This window comes from Loxodonta africana, chromosome 21 (genome assembly GCF_030014295.1).
Source record: "Loxodonta africana isolate mLoxAfr1 chromosome 21, mLoxAfr1.hap2, whole genome shotgun sequence".
NCBI classification, from domain to species: domain Eukaryota; kingdom Metazoa; phylum Chordata; class Mammalia; order Proboscidea; family Elephantidae; genus Loxodonta; species Loxodonta africana.
In genome coordinates this window covers 78,595,537-78,617,204 of record NC_087362.1, presented here as the reverse complement: position 1 = coordinate 78,617,204, position 21,668 = coordinate 78,595,537, and the positions used below count along the sequence as shown (strand labels likewise).

General features: G+C 42.1%; 1 long non-coding RNA gene across 1 annotated transcript in view; it reads left to right on the top strand.

Annotated features, from left to right (window-relative positions):
- Positions 1-14,291: 14,291 nt before the first annotated feature.
- Positions 14,292-21,668, top strand: part of LOC135228382 (uncharacterized) — a 67,219-nt gene continuing 59,842 nt past the window's right edge. The window contains exon 1 of the long non-coding RNA XR_010318921.1: positions 14,292-20,914. This is a non-coding gene — a long non-coding RNA (uncharacterized LOC135228382). The remainder of the gene's footprint in view (positions 20,915-21,668) is intronic.

Genomic DNA, 21,668 nt, shown 5'->3' with positions numbered 1-21,668 from the left:
ATGGTGTTAGATGTTAGGTTTAGGGTGTTAGGGTTAGTTTTATGGTTAAGGTAGGGTTAAGTTTAGGGTTAACATTAGGGTTAGGGTTAGATTAGGGTTACTGTTTGTATTAGGGTTAGGATTAGGGATAAAGTTTGGCATAGCGTTAGGTTTAGGGTTGGGGATACGGTTAAGGGTTAGGGTGAGGGTTAGGCTTAGGTTTACACTTAAGGTGAGGGTTTAGGTAATTGTTATGGTTAGGGCTAGAGTTAGAGTTAGGCTTAGAGTTAGGGTGAAGTTTCAGTTAATAGTCAGGGATAAGGTAAATATTAGAGTAGGGTTAAGGTTAGTGTTAGGGTTAGGTATAAGGTTAGGGTTTGGGTAGGGGCAAGGCTAGGTTTAAGGCTAGGTTTACGATAAAGGGTAGGGCTAGGTTAGGGTTAGGTTTAGAGTTAAAGTTAGTGCTATGGTTTAGGGTTAGGGTTAGGGTCAGGTTTAGAGTTCTTGTTAGGGTTAGGGTTATGGTAGAGTTAAGGTTAGGGTTAAGTTTAGGGTTAGAGTAAGGTTTAGGTTTAGGTCAGGGTTAGGGCTAGGATGAGGGATAGGTTTAGGATTAGGGAAAGCGTTAGGGGTTCGTGTGAGGGTTAGTGTTAGGTTTACAGTTAAGCTGATGTTTTAGGGTATTACAGTTAGGTTTAGGGTTAGAGTTAGGTTTAGGCTAGTTGAGGGTGTAGTTTAGGTTTTTTTTTTTTTTTTTAGGGTTAGGTTTAGTTTTAGAGTTAGGGCCAGTCTTAGGTTTAGGGTAAAGTTTAAGATGAGGTTTAAGGTTAGGGTTAGGCTTAGTGTTAGAGTTAGGTGTTTGGGTGAATGGTAGGATCAGGTTAGGGTTAGGGTTAGTTTTCGGTTTAGGGTTAGGGTGAAGTTTAAGTTAAGGGTGAGGGTTGAGCTTAGGGTCAGCGATAGGGGTTAGGGTTAAGGTTACGATAAAGTTTAGGGTTAAGGTTAGGATTAGTGGAAGTGTTCCGGTTAAGTCACGTTTAGGTTTAGGGGTCGGTTCAGGTTAAAGACAGGGTTAGGTTAAGGGTTGGTGTTAGGTTTAGATGTTAGGGTGAGGGTTAGTGCTAGGTTTCCATTTAAGCTGAGTGTGTAGGGTCAGTTTTAGGGTTAGAGTTGGAGTTAGGGTCAGGGTTAGGGTTAAGTTTAGGGTTAGGGTTAGGTTTATGGTTAGGAATAGGGTCAGGGTCAGGATTGGAGGAGATTTAGTGTTATGTTTAGTTTTAGGGTTAAGGTTAGGGTGAAGTTTATGTGAAGCGTCACGGTTAGGGTTAGTGGTTAGGGTTCAGGTTAGGGTCAGGATTAGGGTTTGATTTAATTTTAGGGTTAGGGTCAGGTTTAGGGTTAGTGTTAGTTTTGCTTAGGTTTAGGGTTTGAATGAAGTAGGGTAGGTTTAGTGTTATGGTTAGGGTGAAATTTTGTTTAAGGGTGAGGGTTCAGTTTAGGGTTAGGGTTATAGTTAGGGTTAGTGATTAGGGTTAGGCTTAGGGTTAAGGTTAGTTTTGGGCTAAGGATTAGGGTTAGAGTTAGGGTTAGGGGTTAGTGTTTCGGTTAGGTTTAGGGTAGGGTTATAATTAGGGTTAAGTTTAGGGTTAGGGTAAGAGTTAGAGTTACGTTTAAAGTTAAGGTGAGGGTTTTGCGTAAGTGTTACGGTTAGGGTTAGGGTTAGGGTTAGGGTTAGGGTTAGGGTTAGGGTTAGGGTTAGGTTTAAGTTTATGGTAGGCTTAAAGTTAGGGTTAAGGTTAGGTTAGGGTAAGGGTCAGGGGTATAATTCGGATTAGGTTTAGGGCGAGGGTTTGGGTCAGAGTTATTGTAAGGGTTAGGTTTAGGGTTACAGGTTTGCTAAGGTTAAGGTTAGGGTTAGGTTTAGGGGTAGGGTTAGGGTTAAATTTCGGGTTAGTTTTAGGGTTGGTAATTTGGTTAAGGGCTAGGGTGACAGTTAGGGTTAGGTTTCCAGTTAAGGTGAGGGTTTAGGGTGATTGTTATGGTTAGGGTTCGAGTTAGGGTTAGGCTTAGGGTTAGGGTGAATTTTCAGTTAATAGTCAGGGATAGGGTAAATATTAGAGTTAGGGTTAAGGTTAGTGTTAGGGTTAGGTTAGGGTCAGGGTTAGAGTTAGAGTTGGTGCTAGGGTTTAGGGTTAGGGTTAGGGTCACGTTTAGAGTTATTGCTAGGTTTAGGGTTAGGGTAGAGTTCCATTTAGTGTTAAGTTTAGGATTAGGGTAAGGGTTAGGTTTACGTCAGGGTTAGGGTTAGGATTAGGGATAGGTTTACGGTTGTGGAAAGGGTTAGGGGTTCCTGTGAGGGTTAGTGTTAAGTTCACAGTTAAGCTGATGTTTTAGAGTATTATGGTTAGGGTTAGGGTTAAATTTCGGATTAGTTCTAGGTTTTCGTTTAGGGCTAGAGTCAGGGGATAGTTTATGGTTAATTAATTTTAGGATTAGGGTTCGGGTTAGGTTTAAGGTGAAGTTTAGGTTAAGGATGAGGGTTAAGGTTAGTGTTAGGGTTAGGTGTTTGGGTTAATGTTAGGGTCAGGATTAGGGATGGTTTAGGGTTCAGTTCAGGGTTAGGGTTAGGGTGCCGTTTAAGTCAAGGGTGAGGGTTGAATTTAGGGTTAGTGTTAGGGTTTAGGGTTCGTCTTAAAGTTAGGATTAGTTTTAGGGTTAAGGTTAGGTTTAGGGTTAGGGTTAGGGTAAGTGTTAGTGTTAAGTCATGGTTAGGTTTAGGGCTATGTTAAGGTTAGAGACAGGGTTAGGCTAAGGGTTGGGGTTAGGTTTAGATGTTAGGGTGACGGTTTGTAGTAGGTTTCCATTTAAGCTGAGTGTGTAGGGTTAGGTTTAGGGTTGGGGATACGGTTAAGGGTTAGGGTGAGTATTAGGCTTAGGTTTACAGTTAAGGTGAGTGTTTAGGGTAATTGTTATGCTTAGTGTTAGAGTTAGGGTTAGGGTAGGGGAAGTTTCAGTTAATAGTGAGGGTTACTGCTAAGGTTAGATTTAGGGTAAGGTTAGTGTTTTTTTTTTTAGGGTTAGGGTTAGGGTTAGGGTCGGGGTCAGGTTAGGGTTAAGGCTAGGTTTATGGTGAAGGGTAGGGCTAGGCTGGGGTCAGGGTTAGGTTTATTTTTTTAGAGTTAGAGTTAGTGTTAAGTTTTACTGTTAGGGTTAGGGTCAGGTTTAGAGTTATTGTTAGGGTTAGGGTAAAGTTAAGGTTAAGTTAGGGTTAGGGTAAGGGTTAGGTTTAGGTCAGGGTTAGGTTTAGGATGAAGGATAGGGTTAAAGTTAGGCAAAGGGTTAGGGGTTTATGTGAGGGTTAGTGTTAGGTTTACATTAAGCTGATGTTTTAGGGTGTTACTGTTAGTGTTAGTTTTAGAGTTAGGGTTACGGTTAGGGTTAGGTTTAGGGTTAGAGCTAGAGTTAAGGAATAGTTAAGTGTGAGGTTTAGTTTTAGGGTTACGGTTATGGTTAGGCTTAGGTTTAGGGTGAAGTTTAGGTTAAGGGTGAGGGTTAGGGTTAGTTGTTTGGGTCAATGTTAGGGTCAGGTTTAGGGTTAGGGTTTGGTTTAGGCTAGGGCTATGGCTAGGGTGAAGTTTAAGTTCAGGGTGAGTGTTGAGCTTAGGGTTAGCGTTAGCGGTTAGGGTTAGGGTTAAGGTTAGGATTAAGTTTAGGGTTAAGGTTAGGTTTAGAGTTAAGATTAGGTTTATTGTTAGGGTTGAGTCCTGGTTCGGTTTAGGGCTAGGTTGAGGTTAGAGATAGGGTTAGGTTAAGGGTTGGGGTTAGGTTTAGATGTTAGTGTGAGGGTTAGTGCTAGGTTTCCATTTAAGCTGAGTGTGTAGGGTTAGTTTTAGGGTTAGAGTTAGAGTTAGGTTCAGGGTTAGGGTTAAGTTCTGGGTTAGTGTTAGGTTTATGGTTGGGGTTAGTGTTGGGGTAGATTTAGTGTTATGTTTAGTTTTAGGGTTAGGGTTAGGGTGAAGTTTATTTCAGCAAGACATTTAGGTTTAGGGGTTAGGTTTCAGGTTAGGGTCAGGGTTAAGTTTAGGGTTAGGTTTAGGGTTAGGGTTAGGTTTATGATTAGGTTTCGGGTTAGTGTTAGAGTTAGGGTTAAGGTTTGTGTTAGGGTTTGCTGTTGGGGTTAGTGTTTGGGTTAGGGTTAGGGTTATCATTAGGGCTCAGGGGTTTCAGGTTAGGGTTAGGGTTAGGGATAGCATTAGGTTTAGGTTTTGTGGGATACGGTTAGGGGTTAGGGTGAGGGTTATGGTTAGTTTTACAGTTAAGGTGAGGGTTTAGGGTAAGTGTTATGATTAGGGTTAGAGTTAGAGTTAGGGTTAGGTTTAGGGTTAGGGCTAGGTGTAGGGTAAGATTTAGGTTTAGGTCCAAGTTGAGGTTTAGAGTTAGTGTTCTATTTAGGGTCAAGGTTAGAGTTAGGGTTAGGGTTAGGATTAGGTCTAGGGTTAGGATTAGGATTAAGTTTAGGGTTAGGTTCAGGACTATTGTAAGTGTTCGGTCTACGGTTACAGATAGACTAGCATTATTGTTAGAATTAGGTTTAAGTTTAGAGTTTGGGTTAGGTTTAGGTTAAGGTTAGAGTTAGGGTTTGGATGAAGTTTAGGATAGGTTGCGGGTTATTTTTATGGTTAGGGCTAGAGTTTGGGTTTGTGTTCAGGTTAGTGTTAAGGTTAGGTTTAGGGTTCAGGTTAGGATTAGGGGTTATGTTTAGGGTTAGGGTTACGTTAGGTTTAGGGTGAGTGTGAAGTTCAGGTAAAGGGTGAGGGTTATGATAGGGGTTAGGATTATAGATGGTGTTAGTCGTTACGTTTAGGGTGTTAGGGTTAGTTTTATGGTTAGGGTAGGGTTAAGTTCAGGGTTAACATTAGGGTTAGGGTTAGATTAGGGTTACTGTTTATATTAGGGTTAGGATTAGGGATAAAGTTTGGCAAAGCATTAGGTTTAGGGTTGGGGATACGGTTAAGGGTTAGGGTGAGTGTTAGGCTTAGGTTTACAGTTACGGTGAGGGTTTAGGGTAATTGTTATGGTTAGGGCTAGAGTTCGAGCTAGGCTTAGGGTTAGGGTGAAGTTTCAGTTAATAGTCAGTTATAGGGTAAATATTAGAGTAGGGTTAAGGTTAGTATTAGGGTTAGGTATAGGGTTAGGGTTCGGGTAGGGGTAAGGCTCGGTTTAAGGCTAGGTTAACGGTAAAGGGTAGGGCTAGGTTAGGGTTAGGTTTAGAGTTAGAGTTAGTGCTAGGGTTTAGGGTTAGGGTTAGGGTCAGGTTTAGAGTTCTTGTTAGGGTTAGGGTTATGGTAGAGTTAAGTTTAGGGTTAAGTTTAGGGTTAGAGTAAAGGTTAGGTTTAGGTCAGGGTTAGGGCTAGGATGAGGGATAGGGTTAGGATTAGGGAAAGGGTTAGGGGTTCGTGTGAGGGTTAGTGTTAGGTTTACAGTTAAGCTGATGTTTTAGGGTGTTATGGTTAGGTTTAGGGTTAGAGTTAGGGTTAGGCTAGAGTTAGGGGATATTTTAGGGTTGGGTTTAGTTTTAAGGTTAGGGTCAGGCTTAGGTTTAGGGTGAAGTTTAGGTTAAGGAGGAGGGTTAAGGTTAGGGTTAGGTTTAGGCTTAGTGTTAGAGTTAGGTGTTTGGGTGAATGGTAGGATCAGGTTTAGGTTTACGGTTAGTGTTCGTTTTAGGGTTAGGGTTAGGGTGAAGTTTAAGTTAAGGGTGAGCGTTGAGCTTAGGGCTAGCGATAGGGGTTAGGGTTCAGGTTAAGGTTAGGCTTAAGTTTAGGATTAGAGTTAGGGTTAGGGTAAGTGTTCGGGTTAAGTCATGTTTAGGTTTCGGGGTAGGTTCAGGTTAAAGACAGGGTTAGGTTAAGGGTTGGTGTTAGGTTTAGATGTTAGGGTGAGGGTTAGTGCTAGGTTTCCATTTAAGCTGAGTGTGTAAGGTCAGTTTTAGGGTTAGAGTTGGAGTTAGGGTCAGGGTTAGGGTTAAGTTTAGGGTTAGGGTTAGGTTTATGGTTAGGAATAGGATTAGGGTCAGGGTTAGGGGAGATTTAGTGTTATGTTTAGTTTTAGGGTTAGGGTTAGGGTGAAGTTTATATTAAACGTGACGTTTAGGGTTAGTGGTTTGGGTTGAGTTTAGGGTCAGGATTAGGGTTAGGTTTAGCGCTAGGGTTAGGTTTGGTGTTATTGTTAGTTTTGCTTAGGTTTAGGGTTTGAATGAAGTAGGGTAGCTTTAGGGTGATGGTTAGGGTGAAATTTTGGTTAAGGCTGAGGGTTTGGTTTAGGGTTAGGGTTAGTGGTTAGGGTTAGGCTTAGGTTTAAGGTTAGTTTTAGGCTAAGGATTAGGGTTAGAGTTAGGATTAGGGGTTAGTGTTTCGGTTAGGGTTTAGTGTAGGGTTATAATTAGGGTTAAGTTTAGGATTAGGGTAAGAGTTAGAGTTTGGTTTACAGTTAAGTTGAGGGTTTTGCGTAAGTGTTACGGTTAAGTTTAGGGTTCGGGTTAGGGCTGGGTTAGGGTTAGAGTTAGGTTTAGGGGTTAGGGTTAGGTTTAAGTTTTTGGTAGGCTCAAAGTTAGGGTTTAGGTTAGGTTAGGGTAAGGGTCAGGGTTATAATTAGGATTAGGTTTAGGGCGAGGGTTTGGGTCAGAGTTATTGTAAGGGTTAGGTTTAGGGTTACAGGTTTGCTAAGGTTAAGGTTAGGGTTAGGTTTATGGGTAGGGTTAGGGTTAAAGTTAGGGTTAGGTTTAGGGTTGGGGATATGGTTAAGGGCTAGGGTGACGGTTAAGGCTAGGTTTCCAGTTAAGGTGAGGGTTTAGGTTAATTGTTATGGTTAGAGTTAGAGTTAGGGTTAGGATGAATTTTCAGTTAATAGTGAGCGTTAGGGTTAAGGTTAGGGTTAGGGTTAAGGTCAGTGTTAGGGTTAGGTTAAGATTAGGGTTAGGGTAGGTTTCAGGTTAGGGTTAAGACTAGGTTTAAGGTAAAGGTTAGGGTTAGGTTAGGCTTAGGGTTAGGTTTAGAGTTAGAGTTAGTGCTAGGGTTTAGGGTTAGGGTTAGGGTCACGTTTAGAGTTATTGCTAGGTTTAGGGTTAGGGTTAGGGTAAAGTTATGGTTAGGATTAAGTTTAGGATTAGGGTAAGAGTTAGGTTTAGGTCAGGGTTAGGGTTAGGATTAGGGATAGGCTTACGGTTGTGGAAAGGGTTAGGGGTTCCTGTGAGGGTTAGTGTTAGGTTCACAGTTAATCTGATGTTTTAGAGTATTTCTGTTAGGGTTTGCGTTAGATTTAGCGTTAGTTTTAGGTTTCAGTTTAGGGCTAGAGTCAGGGGATAGTTTATGGTTAATTAATTTTAGGATTAGTGTTAGGTTTAGGTTTAGGTTGAAGTTTAGGTTAAGGATGTGGGTTAAGGTTAGTGTGAGGGTTAGGTGTTTGGGTTAATGTTAGGGTCAGGATTAGGGTTAGGTTTAGGGTTAGGCTTAGGGTTCAGTTCAGGGTTAGGGTTAGGGTGAAGTTTAAGTTAAGGGTGAGGCTTGAACTTAGGGTTAGTGTTAGGGGTTAGGGTTAGGGTTAAAGTTACAATTAGGTTTAGGGTTAAGGTTAGGATTAGAGTTAGGGTTAGGGTAAGTGTTCGGGTTAAGTCATGTTTAGGTTTAGGGGTAGGTTCAGGTTAAAGACAGGGTTAGGTTAAGGGTTGGTGTTAGGTTTAGATGTTAGGGTGAGGGTTAGTGCTAGGTTTCCATTTAAGCTGAGTGTGTAGGGTCAGTTTTAGGGTTAGAGTTTCAGTTAGGCTCAGGGTTAGGGTTAAGTTTAGTGGTAGGGTCAGGTTTATGGTTAAGAATAGGGTTAGGGTCAGGGTTGGGGAGATTTAGTGTTATGTTTAGTTTTAGGGTTAAGGTTAGGGTGAAGTTCATGTTATGCGTGACGTTTAGGGTTAGTGGTTAGGGTTCAGGTTAGGATCAGGATTAGCGTTGGGTTTAAGGGTAGGGTTAGGTTTAGTGTTAGTGTTAGTTTTGCTTAGGTTTAGGGTTTGAATGACGTAGGGTAGGTTTACGGTTATGGTTAGGGTTAGAGTTTGGATGAGGTTTAGGATATGGTAAGGGTTAGTGTTACGGGTTAGTTAAGGGTTAGGGTTAGGTTTAGGTTTAGTGTGATGTTTAGGTTGAGGGTGAAGGTTTGGATAAAGTTTACGATTAGGGTTTGGATTATAGTTAGTGTTAGAGGCTAGGTTTAGAGTGTTAGGGTTAGGTTTATGGTAGGGTAGGGTTAAGTTTAGGGTTAGGGTTAGGGTTAGGGCTAGGGTTATGTTTAGTGTTAGTGTTAGTTTTCGTTAGGATTAGGCTTTGAATGAAGTTAGGGTAGGTTTAGGGTTATGGTTAGGGTGAAATTTTGGTTAAGGGTGAGGGTTCTGTTTAGGGTTAGGGTTATCGTTAGACTTAGGGTTAGTGGTTAGGGTTAGGGTTAAGGTTAGTTTTAAGCTAAAATTTAAGTTTAGAGGGAGGGTTAGGGGTTAGTGTTTCGGTTAGGTTTAGGGTAGGGTTATAATTAGGGTTAAGTTCAGGGTTAGGGTAAGAGTTAGAGTTATGTTTACAGTTAAGGCGAGTTTTTCGGGTAAGTGTTACGGTTAGGGTTATGGTTCGTTTTAGGGCTAGGGTTCGGGTTAGAGTTAGGGTTAGACGTTAGGGTTAGGTTTAAGTATATGGTAAGGTAAAATTTAGGGTTAAGTTTAGGTTAGGGTTAGGGTCAGGATCAGGGTTAGGATTAGGATTAGGTTAAGGGTGAGGGTTAGGGTCAGAATTATTGTACGGGTTAGGTTTAGGGTTACAGGTGGGCCAAGGTTAAGGTTAGGGTTAGGGGTAGGGGTAGGGTTAGGGTTAAAGTAAGGGATAGTTTTAGGTTAGGGATAGGGTGAAGTTTAAAATCGTGTGAGGGTTAGGGTTAGTGTTATGGCTAAGGTTTGGGTTAGTTTTCAGGTTATTGTTAAGGTTACATTTAGGGTTAGGGTTAAGTTTACGGGTTCTGTTTAGTTTTAGGGTTAGGGTTAGATTTTAGGTTAGGGTTAAGTTTAGTGTTAGGTTGGGGTTAGGGTTACGGTTTGTGTTAGGTGTTGTGGTTGGGGTGAGGGTTAGTTTTAGGGTTAGGGTTGGGTAGGATTAGGATTATGGTTATGGTAAGGTGTTAGGGTTTAAAGTTGTAAATTAGGGTTAGGGTTTGGGTGAGGATTCTGGTTAGGCATTGTGGTTCTGTTCATTGTTAGGTTTGGTTTAGGGTTAGTGTTGGGTTTTTGATTAGGCTTAGGGTTAGTGTTAGAGTTAGGGTGAGAGTTTGGGTTATGTTTTGGGATAGGCTTTGGTGTTAGGAGTTAGGGTTTGGGTTAGGGTAGGATTATCGTTAGGGCTTAGGGGTTCTGGTTAGGGTTAGGTTTAGGGATAGCTTTAGGGTTAGGGTTGGGGATACGGTTAGGGGTTAGGGTGAGGGTTATGTTTAAGTTTAAAGGGAGGATTTAGGGCAACTGTTATGGTTAGGGCTAGAGTTCTAGTTAGGGTTAGGGTAGGGGTTAGGGTTAGGGTTATGGTTAGGGTTAAGTTAGGGGTAAGTTCAGGGTTAAGACTAGGTTTACAGTAAAGGGTAGGGCTAGGTTAGGGTTAGGGTTAGAGTTAGAGTTTGTGTTAGTGCTAGGGTTTAGGATTAGGTTTAGGGTGAGGGTTAGAGATATAGTTAGGTTTAGGGTTAGGGTTAGAGTTATGGTAGGTTTTAGGATTTTTGTTTAAGTTCATGGTAGGGTAAAGGTTAGGTTATGGTTAGGGTCAGGGTTAATATTAGGATTAGGTTTAGGCTGAGGGTTAAAGGTGGGCCAATGTTAAGGTTAGAGTTAGGTTTAGAGGTAGGGTTAGGGTTAAAGTTAGGGTTACCTTTAGGTTAGTGATTGGGCTAATTTTAAGATAGGTTGAGGGTTACAGTTACGGTTAGGTTTAGAGTTAGAGTTAGTGCTAGGATTTAGGGTTAGGGTTAGGGTCAGTTTTAGAGTTATTGTTAGGTATAGGGTTAGGGTTCGGGTACAGTTAAGTTTAGGGTTAAGGGTAGGGTTAGGGTAAGGGTTAGGATAGGTCTGGATTCTGGTTAGGATTAATTATAGGGTTAGGGTTAGGGAAAGGGTTAGGGGTTCGGTTGAGGGTTAGTGTTAGGTTTTTGGTTAAACTGATGTTTTAGGGTATTATGGTTAGGGTCAAGGTTAGAGTTAGGGATAGGGTTCGGTTTAGGGTTAGGGTTAGAGTGAGGGGATAGTTTAGGGTTAGGTTTAGTTTAGGGTTAGGGTTAGGCTTAGGTTGAAGTTAAGGATGAGGGTTAGGGTTAGGGATAGTGTTTGCTTAGGTGTTTGGGTTAAGGTTAGGGTCAGGTTAGGGTTAGGTTTAGGCTTAGGGTTAGGGTTAGTGTTATGGTTAGGGTTAGTTGTTTGGCTTAATGTTAGGGTCAGATTTAGGGTTAGGTTTACGGTTACGTTTAAGGTTCAGTTTAGGGTGAAGTTTAAGTTAAGGGTGTGGGTTGAGCTTAGGGTTAGGGTTAGTGGAAGGGTTAATTTTAGGATTAAGTTTCGGGTTAAAGTTAGGTTTAGCGTTAAGGTAAGTGTTAGGGTTAAGTCACGGTTAGGTTTAGGGCTAGGTTAAGGTTTGAGATAGGGTTAGGTTAAGGGCTGGAGTTAGATTTAGATGTTCGGGTGAGGGTTGTTGCTGGGTTTCCATTTAAGCTGAGTGTGTAGGGTAACTTTTAGGGTTAGGATTAGGGTTAGAGTTAGAGGTATGGTCAGGGCTACCTTAATTTTATGGTTAGGGTTAGGTTTATGGTTAGGATTAGGGTTAGGGTCAGAGTTGGGGGAGATTTAGTATTATGTTTAGCTTTAGGGTTAGGGTTAGGGGGAGACCGTGTTATGTTTAGTGTTAGGGTTAGGATTTGGGTGAAGTTTATGTTAAGCGTGATTGTTAGGGTTCCTGGTTAAGGTTCATATTAGGGTCAGGGTAATGGTTAGGTTTAGGGTTATGGTTTGGTAGGGTTAGGATTATGGTTAATGGTAAGGTGTTAGAGGTTAGAGGTGTAGTTTACGGTTAGGGTTTGGGTGAGGATTCCGGTTAGATATTGTGGTGCTAGTCATTGTTATCTTTGGTATAGGGTTAGGGTTAGGTGCTTTCACAATCTCTGAAAGCTAAGACTATGTACTTGCTCCTCTGGAAGGATAAATCCACTGTGATGAAGTTTTTCAGATGATGCCTTGCGTTTGCAAGAGCAAATGAGGCATACACTGTAGGAAAGAGGAAGGACGAAAAGATTCTATCCTAATGCCTGCTTAGCTCGGAGGACTGGATGAAGTCAGGGAGTTCTCCCTTCCCCTGAGAAACATGCAGGCTGCTCTTGCCTGTGCGCTCTCTTCTGTGGAAAAGAGTCTGCAGTTACACACTTTGAACTGTGGAAGGCCACCGGGGTTTGTTAGGATTTCCCCATGTGCTTTGTTTTCCCTGGGCCAAAGCGAGCCTTCACAATAGCTTAACGCTAACACTGCATACTCCTTCCACTTCCACAACATGGCTACTGCAAGGCACTTCTCCAGAGGAAAACTTCCCTTCACGAAGGGCAGTTTTGCGGTATCATTGCAGGAAAGTGAAACCAAAGGACGGTTTTCTCATTCTAACTGCTTTTGTCAGAGGAATGGATGAGGTCAGAGTATTCTTTTTTCACTGAGATATACAAAATCTGATGTTACCTCTGAGCTCTGTTCTTGGCAAATAAGTGAAACTGACATACATTCCTGTGGGGAAGCACATGGCTTTGCTAGGATTTCTCTAGGCACTGTGTTTTCCCTGGACCTCAAGTCAGGGCAACACTGCACAGGATTTACTCTGTCAGGAGAGAGTTTACTGCTTTGTAGTTTGTGCTAGGAAACCTTGCTTTTGCAAGTGCGAATTGACCGGATTCAGGGAGAAAAGAGAATACAAAAGGCCTTTTCTCCCTGGGTGCTTTCACAATCTCTTAAAGCTAAAACTATGTGGTTGCTCCTCTGGAAGAGATGAATGCACCCCGATGTAGTTTTTCAGAAGAAGCCTTGCGTTTGCAAGAGCAAATGAGGAATCTATTGCAGGACAGAGAAAGGACAAAAAGCTTCTCTTCTTGTGCCTGCCTTGCTGAGAGAAGTGGATGATTTCAGGGAGTTCTCCCTTTCACTGAGAAACATGCAGGCTGCTATTGCCTGTGCGCTCTCTTATTTGGAGAAGAGTCTGCAGTTACGCACTTTGAACTGTGGAAAGACACCAGGGTTTGTTAGGATTTCCCCAGGCACTTTGTTTTCCCTGGGTCAAAACGAGCCTTCACAATAGCTTAACGCTAACAGTGTATACTCGCTCCACTTCCAGAACACGGCTACCAAAAGGCTATCTAACCGTAACGCTAAACCTCACCCTAAGCCTAACCCTAAACTTAACCCTTAACCTGACCCTAACATTAACCCAAACACCTATCCCTAATACTAACCCTAACCCTCATCCTTAACCTAAACTTCACCCTAAACCTAAACCTAACCCTAACTCTAAACCTAAATGAACCCTAAACTATCCCCTAACTCTAGCGCTAACACTAAACCTAACCCTAGCCCTAGCTCTAAGCCTAACCCTAACCGTAACACTCTAAACCATCAGCTTAACTGTAAACCTAACACTAACCCTCACACGAAACCCTAACCCTTTCTCTAGCCCTAACCCTATCCCTAATCCTAAACTAAACCTGACCTAAACCTATCCTGTACTGTAAGCCTAAACTTAACCCTAATCTTAAATCTACCCTAACAGTAACCCTAAACCTAGCAATAACTCTAAACCTGACCCTAACCCTAAATCTAAACCCTAGCAGTAACTCTAACTCTAAACCTAACCCTCACCCTAACCTAGCCCTACCCTTTACCGTAAACCTAACCTTAACCCTACCTTACCCCTACCCTAACCCTAACCCTAACGCTAACCCTAACCCTAACACTAACCTTAAACCTAACCCTTGCCTTAACCCTAACCGTCACTATTTTCTGAAACTTCACCCTAATCCTAACCCTAACTCTAACCCTAACCGTAACAATTAACCTAAACCCAAAACTTAACTGTAAAACTAACCCTAACCCTCACCCTAAGCCTTAACCGTTTCCCCAACCCTAAACCTAACGCTATCCCTAACCTTATCCTTAACCCTAAACCTAATACGAACAGTAACTCTAATCTAACCCTAACCCTAACATTAACCCTAAACTTAAGCCTACGCTAACCATAAGGATAATCCTAAGCCTAACACACTAAACCTAATGTCTAACACTAACTAAACTCCTAACCCTTATACTAACCCTTGTCTTAACCCTCACCCGTAACCTCAATTTCATACTAACGCTAAACCTAAACCTAACCCTAAAAATAAACGCAACCCTAACCCGAACCCTAAACCTAACCTTAACACTAACGTGAACACAAACCCAACCCCTAGCTCTAAAAATAAATATAACCCTGCCCCATCCTAAACTTCATCCAAACCCTAACCCTAACATTAAACTTAAAAACCTTATCCTTAAACATAGCTCTAACCATAATGCTAGTCCATATGTAACCCTAAACCTAACCTTAAAATAGCCCTGAACCTAACCCTAAACCTAATCTTAATCCTAAACCTAGACCTAAACCTAACCCTAACCCTAACCCTAACTCTAGCCTTGACCCTAAATAGAACACTAACTCTAATCCTATACCTGGACCTAAACCTAAATATTGCCCTACACCTAACCATAACCATAAACCTAACCCTAACTCTAACTCTAACCCTAATGATGACACTTACCCTAAACCCTCACCTTAACTGTAAAACTAACCTTAACCCTCACCTTAACCCCTATCTGTATCACCCAAACCTAACCCTAACACTATCCCTAAACCTAACCCTAACACTAACGTGAAACCCTGAGCCTTAACAATAACCCTAACCCTAACCCAAACCCTAACACTTAACACCAAAGCCTAACCCAAACCTTAACCCTAACTCTCACCCTAACTCGAACACTAACCTGAAACCTAATCATAAACCTAGCCATAACCCTAAACCAAACCTAACCATGGCGAGAATCACAATGCTTAACCGGAACCCGCACCCAAACCCTAACCCTAAACTACACTTCTAACCCCAACACCTTACCATGACCATAATCCTAACCCTTAGGGTAGAGTTATAATTAGGGTTAAGTTTAGGGTTAGGGTAAGACTTAGAGTTACGTTTACAGTTAAGGTGAGGGTTTTGGGTAAGTGTTACGGTTAGGGTTAGGTTTAGGGTTAGGGTTAGTGTTAAGGTTAGGTTTAATTTTATTGTAGGCTTAAAGTTAGGGTTAAGGTTAGGTTAGGGTTAGGGTCAGGGTTAGGATTAGAATTAGAATTAGGTTTAGGGCGAGGGTTAGGGTCAGAGTTATTTTAAGGGTTAGGTTTAGGTTTACAGGTGGGCCAAGGTTACGGTTAGGGTGAGGTTTAGGGGTAGGGTTAGGGTTAAAGTTAGGGTTAGCTTTAGGTTAGGGATAGGGTGAAGTTTAAGACAGGGTGACGGTTAGGGTTAGGGTTATGGCTAAGGTTTGGGTTTGTTTTCAGGTTAGTGTTAAGGTTATGTTTAGGGTTAGGGTTAAGTTTAGGGGTTGTGTTTAGTTTTAGGGTTAGTGTTAGATTTTAGGTTAGGGTTAAGTTTAGTGTTATGGTTAGGGTTAGGGTTATGGCTGTGTTAGGCGTTGTGGTTGGGGTGAGGGTTAGGTTTAGGGTTAGGGTTGGGTAGGGTTAGGATTATGGTTATGGTAAGGTGTTAGGAGTTAGAGCTGTAGTTTAGGGTTAGGGTTTGGGGGAGGGTTCCGGTTAGACATTGTGGTTCCGGTCATGGTTAGGTTTGGTTTAGGGTTAGGGTTAGGTTTATGATTAGGTTTCGGGTTAGTGTTAGAGTTAAGGTTAAGGTTTTTGTTAGGCTTTGGTGTTGGTTAGGGTTAGGGTTATCATTAGGGCTCAGGGGTTTCAGGTTAGGGTTAGGGTTAGGGATAGCATTAGGTTTAGGTTTTGTGGGATACGGTTAGTGGTTAGGGTGAGGGTTATGGTTAGTTTTACCGTTAAGGTGAGAGTTTAGGGTAAGTGTTACGATTAGGGTTAGAGTTAGAGTTAGGGTTAGGTTTAGAGTTAGGGTTAGGTGTAGGGTAAGATTTAGGTTTAGGTCCAAGTTGAGGTTTAGAGTTAGTGTTCTATTTAGGGTCAAGGTTAGAGTTAGGATTAGGTCTAGGGTTAGGATTAGGATTAAGTTTAGGGTTAGGTTCAGGACTACTGTAAGTGTTCGTTCTAGGGTTACAGATGGACTAGCATTATTGTTAGAATTAGGTTTAAGGTTAGAGTTTGGGTTAGGTTTAGGTTAAGGTTACAGGTAGGGTTTGCATGAAGTTTAGGATAGGTTGTGGGTTATTTTTATAGTTAGGGCTAGAGTTTGGGTTTGTGTTCAGATTAGTGTTAAGGTTAGGTTTAGGGTTCGGGTTAAGGTTAGGGGTTATCTTTAGGGTTAGTGTTAGGTTAGGATGAGGGTGAGTGTGAAGTTTAAGTAAAGGGTGAGGGTTATGATAAGGGTTAAGATTATAGATGGTGTTAGAAGTGAGGTTTAGGATGTTAAGGTTAGTTTTATGGTTAGGGTAGGGTTAAGATTAGGGTTAACATTAGGGTTAGGGTTAGATTAGGGTTACTGTTTGTATTAGGGTTAGGGTTAAAGTTTGGCATAGCGTTAGGTTTTGGGTTGGGGATACGGTTAAGGGTTAGGGTGAGTCAGGTTTAGAGTTATTGTTAGGGTTAGGGTTATGGTAGAGTTAAGGTCAGGGTTAAGTTTAGGGTTAGAGTAAGGGTTAGGTTTAGGTCAGGGCTAGGACTAGGAGGAGGGATAGGGTTAGGATTAGGGAAAGGGTTAGGGGTTCATGTGAGGGTTAGTGTTAGGTTTACAGTTAAGCTGATGTTTTAGGGTGTTATGGTTAGGTTTAAGCTTAGAGTTAGGGTTAGGCTAGAGTTAGGGGATAGTTTCGGGTTAGGTTTAGTTTTAGGGTTAGGGCCAGGCTTAGGTTTAGGGCAAAGCTTAGGTTAAGGATGAGGGTTAAGGTTAGGGTTAGGGTTAAGTCATGGTTAGGATTAGGGCTATGTTAAGGTTAGAGATAGGGTTAGGCTAAGGGTTGGGATTAGGTTTAAATGTTAGGGTGAAGGTTAGGAGTAGGTTTCCATTTAAGCTGAGTGTGTCGGGTTAAGTTTACGGTCGGGAATACTTTTAAGGTTTAGGGTGAGGGTTAGGCTTAGGTTTACAGTTAAGGTGAGGGTTTTGGGTAATTGTTATGGTTAGGGCTAGACTTAGAGTTCGGCTTAGGGTTAGGGTGAAGTTTCAGTTAATAGTCAGGGATAGGGTAAATATTAGAGTAGGGTTAAGGTTAGTGTTAGGGTTACGTATAGGGTTAGGGTTCGGGTAGGGGTAAGGCTCGGTTTAAGGCTAGGTTTACGGAAAAGGGTAGAGCTAGTTTAGGGTTAGGTTTAGAGTTAGAGTTAGTGCTAGGGTTTAGGGTTAGGGTGAGGGTCAGGTTTAGAGTTCTTGTTAGGGTTAGGGTTATGGTAGAGTTAAGGTTAGGGTTAAGTTTAGGGTTAGAGTAAGAGTTAGGTTTAGGTCAGGGTTCGGGATAAGATGAGGGATAGGGTTAGGATTAGGGAAAGGGTTAGGGGTTCGTGTGAGGGTTAGGGTTAGGTTTACAGTTAAGCTGATGTTTTAGGGTGTTACGGTTAGGTTTAGGGTTAGAGTTAGGGTTAGGCTAGAGTTAGGGGATAGTTTCGGGTTAGGTTTAATTTTAGGGTTAGGGTCAGGCTTAGGTTTAGGGTGAAGTTTAGGTTAAGGAGGAGGGTTAAGGTTAGGGTTAGGGTTAGGCTTAGTGTTCGAGTTAGGTGTTTGGGTGAATGGTAGGATCAGGTTTAGGGTTAGGGTTAGTGTTCTGTTTAGGGTTAGGGTTAGGGTGAAGTTTAAGTTAAGGGTGAGGGTTGAGCTTAGGGTTAGTGTTAGGGGTTCGGGTTAGGGTTAAGGTTAGGATTCAGTTTAGGGTTAAGGTTAGGTTTAGAGTTAGGGTTAGGATAAGTGTTCGGGTTAAGTCATGTTTCGGTTTAGGGGTAGGTTGAGGTTAAAGACAGGGTTAGGTTAAGGGTTGGTGTTAGGTTTAGATGTTAGGGTGAGGCTTAGTGCTAGGTTTCCATTTAAGCTGAGTGTGTAGGGTGAGTTTTAGGGTTAGAGTTGGAGTTAGGGTCAGGGTTAGGGTTATCTTAGGGTTAGGGTCAGGTTTATGGTTAGGAATAGGGTTAGGGTCAGGGGTGGGGGTGATTTAGTGTTATGTTTCGGTTTAGGGTTAGGGTTAGGGTGAAGTATATTTAAGCGAGACGTTAGGGTTAGGGGTTAGGTTTCAGGTTAGGGTCAGGGTTAAGTTTAGGGTTAGGGTTAGGGTTAAGTTTAGTGTTAGTTTTGCTTAGGGTTATGGTTGAATGAAGTTAGGGTACATTTAGGGTTATGGTTAGGGTGAAATTTTGTTTAAGGGTGAGGGTTCGCATTAGGGTTAGGGTTAGAGTTAGGGTTAGTGGTTAGGGTTAGGCTTAGGGTTAAGGTTTAGTGTTAGAGTTAGGTGTTTGGGTGAATGGTAGGATCAGGTTTAGGGTTAGGGTTAGTGTTCCGTTTAGGGTTAGGGTTAGGGTGAAGTTTAAGTTAAGGGTGAGGGTTGAGCTTAGGGTTAGTGTTAGGGGTTCGGGTTAGGGTTAAGGTTAGGATTCAGTTTAGGGTTAAGGTTAGGTTTAGAGTTAGGGTTAGGATAAGTGTTCGGGTTAAGTCATGTTTCGGTTTAGGGGTAGGTTCAGGTTAAAGACAGGGTTAGGTTAAGGGTTGGTGTTAGGTTTAGATGTTAGGGTGAGGGTTAGTGCTAGGTTTCCATTTAAGCTGAGTGTGTAGGGTCAGTTTTAGGGTTAGAGTTGGAGTTAGGGTCAGGGTTAGGGTTACCTTAGTGTTAGGGTCAGGTTTATGGTTAGGAATAGGGTTAGGGTCAGGGTTGGGGGTGATTTAGTGTTATGTTTAGGTTTAGGGTTAGGGTTAGGGTGAAGTATATTTAAGCAAGACGTTAGGGTTAGGGGTTAGGTTTCAGGTTAGGGTCAGGGTTAAGTTTAGGGTTAGGGTTAAGTTCAGTGTTAGTTTTGCTTAGGGTTATGGTTGAATGAAGTTAGGGTACATTTAGGGTTATGGTTAGGGTGAAATTTTGTTTAAGGGTGAGGGTTCGCTTTAGGGTTAGGGTTAGAGTTAGGGTTAGTGGTTAGGGTTAGGCTTAGGGTTCAGGTTAATTTTAGGCTAAGGATTAGGGTTAGAGTTAGGGTTAGGGGTTAGTGTTTCAGTTAGGTTTAGGGTAGGGTTATCATTAGGGTTAAGTTTAGGGTCAGGGTAAGAGTTACGGTTACGTTTAAAGTTAACGTGAGGGTTTTGCGTAAGTGTTTCGGTTAGGGTTAGGGTTAGGTCTGGGTTAGGGTTAGAGTTAGTTTTAGGGGTTAGGGTTAGATTTAATTTTATGGTACGCTTTAAGTTAGGGTTCAGGTTAGGTTAGGGTAAGGGTAAGGGGTATAATTAAGATTAGGTTTAGGTTGAGGTTTTGGGTCAGAGTTATTGTAAGGGTTAGGTTTAGGGTTACAGGTTTGCTAAGGTTAAGGTTAGGGTTAGGTTTATGCGTAGGGTTAGGGTTAAAGTTAGGGTTAGGTTTAGGGTTGGGGATATGGTTAAGGGCTAGGGTGATGGTTATGGTGAGGTTTACAGTTAAGGTGAGGGTTTAGGTTAATTGTTATGGTTAGGGTTAGAGTTAGAGTTAGGGTTAGGGTTAGGATGAAGTTTCAGTTAATAGTGAGGGTTAGGGTTCAGGTTAGAGTTAGGGTTAAGGTCAGTGTTAGGCTTAGGTTAAGTTTAGGGTTAGAGTAGGGTTAAGGTTAGGGTTAAGGCTAGGTTTAAGGTAAAGCTTAGGGTTAGGTTAGGGTTAGGGTTAGGGTAAGGTTTAGAGTTAGAGTTAGTGCTAGGGTTTAGGGTTAGGGATAGGGTCAGGTTTAGAGTTATTGCTAGGTTTAGGTTTAGGGTTAGGGTTGGGGTAGAGTTACGGTTAAGGTTAAGTTTAGGATTAGGGTAAGGGTTAGGTTTAGGTCAGGGTTAAGGTTAGTATTAGGGATAGGGTTACGGTTGTGGAAAGGCTTAGGGGTTCCTGTGAGGGTTAGTGTTAAGTTCACAGTTAAGCTGATGTTTTAGAGTATTACGGTTAGGATTAGGGTTAGATTTAGGTTTCGGTTTAGGGCTAGAGTCAGGGGATAGTTTATGGTTAATTAATTTTAGGATTAGGGTTAGGTTTTGGTTTAGGGTGAAGTTTAGGTTAAGGATGAGGGTTAAGGTTAGTGTGAGGGTTAGGTGTTTGGGTTAATGTTAGGGTCAGGATTAGGGTTAGGTTTAGGGTTAGGCTTAGGGTTCAGTTCAGGGTTCGGGTTAGGGTGCCGTTTAAGTCAAGGGTGAGGCTTGAACTTAGGGTTAGTGTTAGGGGTTAGGGTTAGGGTTAAAGTTAGGATTAGGTTTAGGGTTAAGTTTAGGTTTCGGGTTAGGGTTAGGGTAAGTGTTAGGGTTAAGTCATGGTTAGGATTAGGGCTATGTTAAGGTTAGAGATAGGGTTAGGCTAAGGGTTGGGGTTAGGTTTAGATGTTAGGGTGAAGGTTAGTAGTAGGTTTCCATTTAAGCTGAGTGTGTCGGGTTAAGTTTACAGTTGGGGATACTTTTAAGGTTTAGGGTGAGGGTTAGGCTTAGGTTTACAGTTAAGGTGAGGGTTTGGGGTAATTGTTATGGTTAGGGCTAGACTTAGAGTTCGGCTTAGGGTTAGGGTGAAGTTTCAGTTAATAGTCAGGGATAGGGTAAATATTAGAGTAGGGTTAAGGTTAGTGTTAGGGTTAGGTATAGGGTTAGGGTTCGGGTAGGGGTAAGGCTCGGTTTAAGGCTAGGTTTACGGTAAAGGGTAGAGCTAGTTTAGGGTTAGGTTCAGAGTTAGAGTTAGTGCTAGGGTTTAGGGTTAGGGTTAGGGTCAGGTTTCGAGTTCTTGTTAGGGTTAGGGTTATGGTAGAGTTAAGGTCAGGGTTAAGTTTAGGGTTAGAGTAAGGGTTAGGTTTAGGTCAGGGTTAGGGCTAGGATGAGGGATAGGGTTAGGATTAGGGAAAGGGTTAGGGGTTCGTGTGAGGGTTAGTGTTAGGTTTACAGTTAAGCTGATGTTTTAGGGTGTTACGGTTAGGTTTAGGGTTAGAGTTAGGGTTAGGCTAGAGTTAGGGGATAGTTTCGGGTTAGGTTTAGTTTTAGGGTTAGGGTCAGGCTTAGGTTTAGGGTGAAGCTTAGGTTAAGGAGGAGGGTTAAGGTTAGGGTTAGGGTTAGGCTTAGTGTTCAAGTTAGGTGTTTGGGTGAATGGTAGGATCAGGTTTTGGGTTAGGGTTAGTGTTCCGTTTAGGGTTAGGGTTAGGGTGAAGTTTAAGTTTAGGGTGAGGGTTGAGCTTAGGGTTAGTGTTAGGGGTTCGGGTTAGGGTTAAGGTTAGGATTCAGTTTAGGGTTAAGGTTAGGTTTAGAGTTAGGGTTAGGATAAGTGTTCGGGTTAAGTCATGTTTAGGTTTAGGGGTAGGTTCAGGTTAAAGACAGGGTTAGGTTAAGGGTTGGTGTTAGGTTTAGATGTTAGGGTGAGGGTTAGTGCTAGGTTTCCATTTAAGCTGAGTGTGTAGGGTCAGTTTTAGGGTTAGAGTTGGAGTTAGGGTCAGGGTTAGGGTTATCTTAGGGTTAGGGTCAGGTTTAGTTTAGGAATAGGGTCAGGGTTGGGGGTGATTTAGTGTTATGCTTAGGTTGAGGGTTAGGGTTAGGGTGAAGTATATTTAAGCAAGTCGTTAGGGTTAGGGGTTAGGTTTCAGGTTAGGGTCAGGGTTAAGTTTAGGGTTAGGGTTAAGTTTAGTGTTAGTTTTGCTTAGGGTTATGGTTGAATGAAGTTAGGGTACATTTAGGGTTATGGTTAGGGTGAAATTTTGTTTAAGGGTGAGGGTTCGCTTTAGGGTTAGGGTTAGAGTTAGGGTTAGTGGTTAGGGTTAGGCTTAGGGTTAAGGTTAATTTTAGGCTAAGGATTAGGGTTAGAGTTAGGGTTAGGGGTTAGTGTTTCAGTTAGGTTTAGGGTAGGGTTATCATTAGGGTTAAGTTTAGGGTCAGGGTAAGAGTTACGGTTACGTTTAAGGTTAACCTGAGGGTTTTGCGTAAGTGTTTCGGTTAGGGTTAGGGTTAGGGTTAGGGTTAGGGTTAGGTCTGGGTTAGGGTTAGAGTTAGTTTTAGGGGTTAGGGTTAGATTTAATTTTATGGTATGCTTTAAGTTAGGGTTCAGGTTAGGTTAGGGTAAAGGTAAGGGTTATAATTAAGATTAGGTTTAGGTTGAGGTTTTGGGTCAGAGTTATTGTAAGGGTTAGGTTTAGGGTTACAGGTTTGCTAAGGTTAAGGTTAGGGTTAGGTTTATGGGTAGGGTTAGGGTTAAAGTTAGGGTTAGGTTTAGGGTTGGGGATATG